Source organism: Salmo salar, chromosome ssa27 (assembly GCF_905237065.1).
Source record: "Salmo salar chromosome ssa27, Ssal_v3.1, whole genome shotgun sequence".
In the NCBI taxonomy this organism is placed as follows: Eukaryota; Metazoa; Chordata; class Actinopteri; order Salmoniformes; family Salmonidae; genus Salmo; species Salmo salar.
In genome coordinates this window covers 18243989-18251337 of record NC_059468.1, presented here as the reverse complement: position 1 = coordinate 18251337, position 7349 = coordinate 18243989, and positions in this window count along the sequence as shown.

Genomic DNA, 7349 nt, shown 5'->3' with positions numbered 1-7349 from the left:
TAGAGGTCTGTGTTTGGGGGTGGGCTGAGCCGAGGCTCCTTGGTTTGTGAGGGATGCCTGACGCTTTCACAGCCGGACTAGTGTGGAAAACCAGATTCCACTGGCCCTAAGTGACACTTTATGGTCTCTGATTTGGTTTGGGGAGAGTCCTGAATGAAATAGCCATCTGTTTCATGGGCCGGTAAAACTGAATTAATTTCACATAATCCTGGAATTCAGCTGCAGATTGATGTCTCAAAGTAAAAACTATCTATATCGTGCATGGTGCCCCTGACCTCTCTGATGATATGAAATCAATCAATTGCAATTTTGTCCTTTTACTTCAGATATATGCATTATACAATGTTTTTGATGTAGTATGTTGTCCATACTGTATGATTGTACATATTCCCTTCATATTGCCTGCACTGAGAGCACAAACAATTATGAAAGCAGTTACGTAGCCTGTTATGGCCTAATTGAAATGAGACACACAATGTCACACAGCAAAAACAAAGGACACAGGCTATGTTTGTATTCCCATACAGTAGACCAGGTCATAGTGGAATAATCCCTTTGTCTATAAGCTGTGATATACTGTACATTTCCCTACTCCAGCCTATAAACTTCCCATTCATAAATCTGGCCTGCGCCAAGAGAATTTGGAAGGAGATTGTTTCCTGGGTTATAGAATAATAACAAAAACCTTCATCTTTAGGAAATATTACAGCATAATACAATTGATTAACAGCATCAACAATGCCAATTTCTTTATTGACATTTGCAATATTACAACACGTTGTGTAAACACAGGTTTACAACAACAAAAAACTCACACTGTGTGTGATTTTAATGATTTTCTTCTGGTAACAGCAACGTAGGCAGAGCAGCCCTACATACAACGAGCATCATTTGAGTGAGTGAGTAAGGGACTCTGGGGTTGACGATACTGCAGTGCTAGACAATCCAGGTGAACACCCACTTGCTGACAGCTAACCCTTGACCCATGGGAGGAGGAGGGCAGAGGGCTCTGGCTGCGCACCACACAGTATTTCCTATCCTAGCCACGCTGCGGTCTTTCTGCGTGTTAGACCCAGACTGGTTTAGCTCCTGATCCACCATGGTGGCTGGCGTTGGGTTGGGACATAATGCCTTTTGAGAGGGAGATGATGAGGGGTCAGCACCGCTACCCCATCACAGGGCTTTTGTATGGAAGAAACCTTTGTTCTCACTCTGTGGTCTCACTGACATCACAACCCCTTTCCCAACCCAAGCTCTTTGCGTTTGCGTACATTTAATCAGCATATTATTTACAGTAATGAGTGCTTTTGTATGGAGTGTATAGATGGCAAATTTGCATCCCATAGTGTTCTGTGGTCACACTGAAATAAAGTATCAAACATTCACAACCCTATGCTTCTCAATCTATTCCCTGCACACATGAAATCATTGCATTACGTTAGCCCATTAGATATAAATGAGATGCAGTTTGAATAACTGCTCTACCCTTTTCGTCTCTGCCACACGTCCCTCTCACCCAGTCCTCATAAGCACTGACGATCACACTTACTGTAACTCCACTGTGACTTACAACAATTCCATCAGTCCATGTAATAAGACTGTGATAAATCCTGATGTCATTAGGGCTGTTGTGTCAGACGGTGGTGTGGTGTTGTCATGAGGATGTGTGCTTTAGTTCATATGCTGATAACCTATGCACAGCACAGGTCCTCTTTTGTTGTCTTTTTATCATTGTTGATTCAGGTCACATTAGTGTACAGAGGCAAACTCACTTTGATTGTGCAGATTATGGTAATGGTGGTTATGATGATGTAGTTCAGAAACAAGATCATGCTCTATTGATCAATCCAAGAATACATCTTGAATAAAGCCCATATAAGGTATTATTGCCCTTGATTAAGGTTACATAAACTTAACTGTGAGGTAATTAAATAAATCAAATGTTCTAGCCCATTTTCATAATAGCATTATCTTTGACGGAAATGGATTTGAACAAGAAAGAAAGAAAGAAAGAAAGAAAGAAAGAAAGAAAGAAAGAAAGAAAGAAAGAAGAGAAAGAAAGAAAGAAAGAAAGAAAGAAAGAGAGAAAGAAAGAAAGAAAGAAAGAAAGAAAGAAAGAAAGAAAGAAAGAAAGAAAGAAAGAAAGAAAGAAAGAAAGAAAGAAAGAAAGAAAGAAAGAAAGAAAGAATCTGTGAGGCAGTGGAGGTTGTAGTGTATAGGAAGGGGGCAGGTGCTATTTTGAGTATTGGTTTATTGCAGGTTCGTTTTAATTAATGAACCACCAGTCTATTCTTAATCTGAGAAGTGCTTTGACAGCCAAACGGGAGTGTGCGTTGGTCTATCTGCAGCTAAGCAGAGCAGTGATGATGGTCCATAATGGATCTAACAAGTGACTCTCCCTTTTATTCACAGTAATTAAAGCTGTGAAAGGGAAGAGGAGCGTGGGACACAGAATCAACCAATAGCTTATAGGCCAAGGAAACCAGCCCTTTGAAACAGAACAGCAACTCAGGACTGTCATCTAGTGAGCAAAAGGATGTAGCACAAGCTTGGAAATACATCCATTCAAAAAGCTGCCTTGCTTCACAGAAAATTGCCATATAAATCTTGATTAATTCGAAGTCTTGATTAATTCGAAGTAGTATTTTCTTTTAAGGTAGAAGACACCAACAACATGCAAACAAACTCCTTATGTACATTGTGTGCGGTTATACATTCTCCTTAGTATCTTTTTTATTTAACCCTTATTTTACCAGGTAAATTGACTGAGAGCACATTCTAATTTACAGCAACAACCTGGGGAATAATTACAGGGGAGAGTAGAAACCCAAACAAAAGAGCGGGCAGTACCTCGAATAAATAACACAGGCGCATAATGATTATTACACGGGACAAGACCCGTAATCATCTGCACAATCCACAAGGGCACGAAAGCCAAACCACACAGCACAGGTCCTCACACGACCAACGGACATAGTAACAATAATCGACAGGACAATGGAAACCAAGGGCACACTTATACAAATACTAATCACTGGGAATAGGGACCAGGTGTGCATAATGAAAGTTTCGGAGGGATCTGTGACAGAAAGAGAGATACATTTGACCCTGTTTAGTGTTTTCAATGGGTTGTTCTTGAATTGCAGTGGCATTTGGACATGGCATTTTGGGTTGAAAATGTGTTATTTGAATGTATTTGGGTACATTTTTTCATTCTAAATCAACTAATATGGCAGCTTAATGACTAAATCATTATACCTCTGGCAGTCTCTATGGGGGTGCCACAGGGTTCAATTCTTGGGCCAACTCTTTTTTCTGCATACATCAATGATGTCGCGGTTTTGGAGCAGTGACTTCTTCCATGCTGAGCGGCCTTTCAGGTTATGTCGATATAGGACTCATTTTACTGTGGATATAGATACTTTTGTACCGGTTTCCTCCAGCATCTTCACAAGGTCCTTTGCTGTTGTTCTGGGATTGATTTGCACTTTTCGCACCAAAGTACGTTCATCTCTAGGAGACAGATCGCATCTCCTTCCTGAGCGGTATGACGGCTGCGTGGTCCCATGGTGTTTATACTCGCATACTATTGTTTGTACAGATGAACGTGGTACTTTCAGGTGTTTGGAAATTGCTCCCAAGGATGAACCGGACTTGTGGAGGTCTACAATAATTTTTCTGAAGTCTTGGCTGATTTCTTTTAATTTTCCCATGATGTCAAGCAAAGAGGCACTGAGTTTGAAGGTAGGCCTTGAAATACATCCACAGGTACAACTCCAATTGACTCAAATGATGTCAATTAGCCTATCAGAAGCATCTAAAGCCATGACATAATTTTGTGGAATTTTCCAAGCCGTTTAAAGGCACAGTCAACTTAGTGTATGTAAACTGCTGACCCACTGGAATTGTGATACAGTGAATTAGAAGTGAAATAACCTGTCTGTAAACAATTGTTGGAAAAATGACTTGTGTCATGCCCAAATTAGATGTCCTAACCGACTTGCCAAAACTATAATTTGTTATTAGCAAGAAATTTGTGGAGTGGTTGAAAAACAAGTTTTAATGACTCCAACCTAAGTGTATATAAACTTCCAACTTCAACTGTATATTTATAATCTTCTCTTCAGTGTAGGGTTCTAAATCAAAAATACCATGAAACCCTCATGGGTAACCGAGTAATATTCAGTTAACCATTCCCATTTACATTTATTTTGCAACGCGTGCGCGAACGGTGTGGTCAGCGTGTTAGACACACCAAATGATCAATGTAATCCTAAAATTCATGACATAAGAAAAGGTTGCAATTAGCTAATCATTTTCTTTAACGTAGACTTCTCCCCCGTTAACGGATTGCCACGGGAGGGAATACTCAAGGTCCTTGTATATCTTTGTAATGAGGGATTTTCAAGGACGTAACACCGCCTACCTAAAACTGAGGGACAGACATTGTACTTGTAAAAAAGTAAAGAACTTGAATAGCCGTTGTTTTAATTAATATATGTAATATATTAAATACTTTTGCTTACTTTCTAGCATTCAAAATAATAGCTAGATAACACTAAATCCCCAAAACATGTCACTACAGCTTTATATATTACTACTGGAACAAGCCAATTTGCCAACCCTAAGTACTTTAAACAATGCATAAACATACAGTTTTGCAGTATAAATGACTTACATTACATTCATTATTCACAAAACCTGCATGATGTGTAATTGTTTGTAATTCCCCCCCCCCAAAAAAATCACTGCAATTCAAGAACGATCCCAATGTACTGTATCTACTATACTGTGTGCTGTATATTCATGAAATATAAAATGACACTTCACTTGGTGTCACAATGATTCACTTCAAAAGCCTCCTCTCACCAGCTAACTGACCAGTATAGCAGCAGCCACGGCCAGTACAACTGTTGGACTAATGAAATGGAATGGATATGTATGTAACAGTGTAGGTTCCGTCCCTCTCTTCACCCCAACCCGGGCTCGAACCAGGGAACCTTGCACACATCAACAACTGACACCCACGAAGCATCGTTACCCATCGCGCCACAAAAGCCTCGGCCCTTGCAACGCAAGGGGAACAACCACTTCAGGTCTCAGAGTGAGTGACGTCACTGATTGAAACGCTATTAGCACGCACCACCGCTAACTAACTAGCCATTTTACATCGGTTCGTATGTTACCATGTGCTTTGCCAATTGAAAATGATACAATTGTTCTTCTTAGTAGCTGTCTCATGTCACCACCTCTTATACTCTGATGTATTTTCTCTCAATCTCTCTACTCCTTTCCTCCTCCCTCTCTTTCTATCTTTGTGTCTGTCTGTTTTTTGTTGCCCCCTGATCGAAGAGTCTCCATCCATCCTTCAGCACTGTGTCGTAGCTTCCAGGTTGTGGATGGCGCGTCTATATTTATCTGTTTTGACAATGAGCTACTCATGCTAATTTACTCATTTAGATTAATATGATTGACATTTCATTTCAGCACGCAGCCATCCTCTCTCCCTTCCTCTCCCCCATCTCTGTGTGTCTGACAGCTGATTGGCTGAGCAGTGTGGTAATCACTGACAGCCCATTATAAGAGACTGCCACCATTATCTCACTAATTCAGAGGGTTCATTTTTAATTTGGCAGCATAAAATTGTCAATCTTGGAAGTGTAATCGGCCTCACTCCCTATTCCAGACCAGGACTAAAATAAATGAGAGAGAGAGAGAGAGAGAGAGAGAGAGAGAGAGAGAGAGAGAGAGAGAGAGAGAGAGAGAGAGAGAGAGAGAGAGAGAGAGAGAGAGAGAGAGGGCAAGGTGCCAGGCGGTGGTTAACTGGTGCAGTGAATCAGGCGCAGGAGAGCAGAAATGAGTGTACAAGGTATTTAATTCCACGACGGCACCAGTATACAGACAATACTCAAAGTGCGGAGAAATACCGGTCACTCGAAAATAACGGGCGTAAATACATAACCTGGCAAACATAACCAGCCGACAAGAACCGCCATGAACAATCAATAAACACGCACACTAACATGTGGGAAACAGAGGGTTAAATAATGAACATGTAATTGGGGAATAGAAACCAGGTGTGTAGAAAACAAAGACAAAACAAATGGAAAATGAAAAGTGGATCGGCGATGGCTAAAAGACCGGTGACGTTGACCGCCGAATGCGAACGAGGAGACACACAGAGACACAGAGAGAGGAAAGAGAGAGATTTCCCTTTTCTCCCTTTTGTTTATTATCTATTCCACTTGCTTTGGGAATGTAAACATATGTTTTAGAGGTCGACCGATTAATCGGAATGGCCGATTAATTAGGGCCGATTTCAAGTTTTCATAACAATCAATAATCTGTATTTTTGGCCACCAATTTGCCGATTTTTTTATTTTTTAAATTGTAATTTTTTTATTTACATTTTTTTACTAGGAAAGTCAGTTAAGAACACATTCTTATTTTCAATGACTGTCACGTCCTGACCAGTAAAGGGGGTTATTTGTTATTGTAGTTTGTTCAGGGCGTGGCAGGGGGTGTTTGTTTTATGTGTTTCGGGGTTTTTGGTTTATGTTCTATGTTAGTATATTTCTATGTTTGTACTAGTGTGTCTATTTCTATGTTTAGTTTCTCGGGTTGACCTTCAATTGGAGGCAGTTGTTCCTCGTTGCCTCTAATTGAAGGTCCTATTTAGTAGGGGTGTTTTTTCCTGTGTTTTGTGGGTGGTTGTTTCCTGTTTTGTGTATGTTGCACCTGACGGGACTGTTTTCGGTCGTTTGTTGTTTGTTTGATTTTGAGTTAAATAAAAGTAATTATGAGCACGTCACACGCCGCGTCTTGGTCCCCATTAGACGACCCATGTTACAATGACGGCCTAGGAACGGTGGGTTAACTGCCTTGTTCAGGGGCAGAACAACCATATCAGCTCGGGGATTCAATCTTGCAACCTTACGGTTAACTAGTCCAACGCTCTAACCACCTGCTTTACATTGCACTCCACGAGGAGCCTGCCTGTTACGCGAATGCAGTAAGAAGCCAAGGTAAGTTGCTAGCTAGCATTAAACTTATCTTATAAAAAACAATCAATCAATCATAATCACTAGTTAACTACACATGGTTGATGATATTACTAGTTTATCTAGCCTGTCCTGCGTTGCATATGATCGATGCGGTGCGCATTCGCGAAAAAGGTTGCTCCAACTTGTACCTAACCATAAACATCAATGTCTTTCTTAATATCAATACACAAGTATATATTTTTAAACCTGCATATTTGGTTAATATTGCCTGCTAACATGAATTTCTTTTAACTAGGGAAAATGTGTCACTTCTCTTGCAACAGAGTCAGGGTATATGCAGCAGTT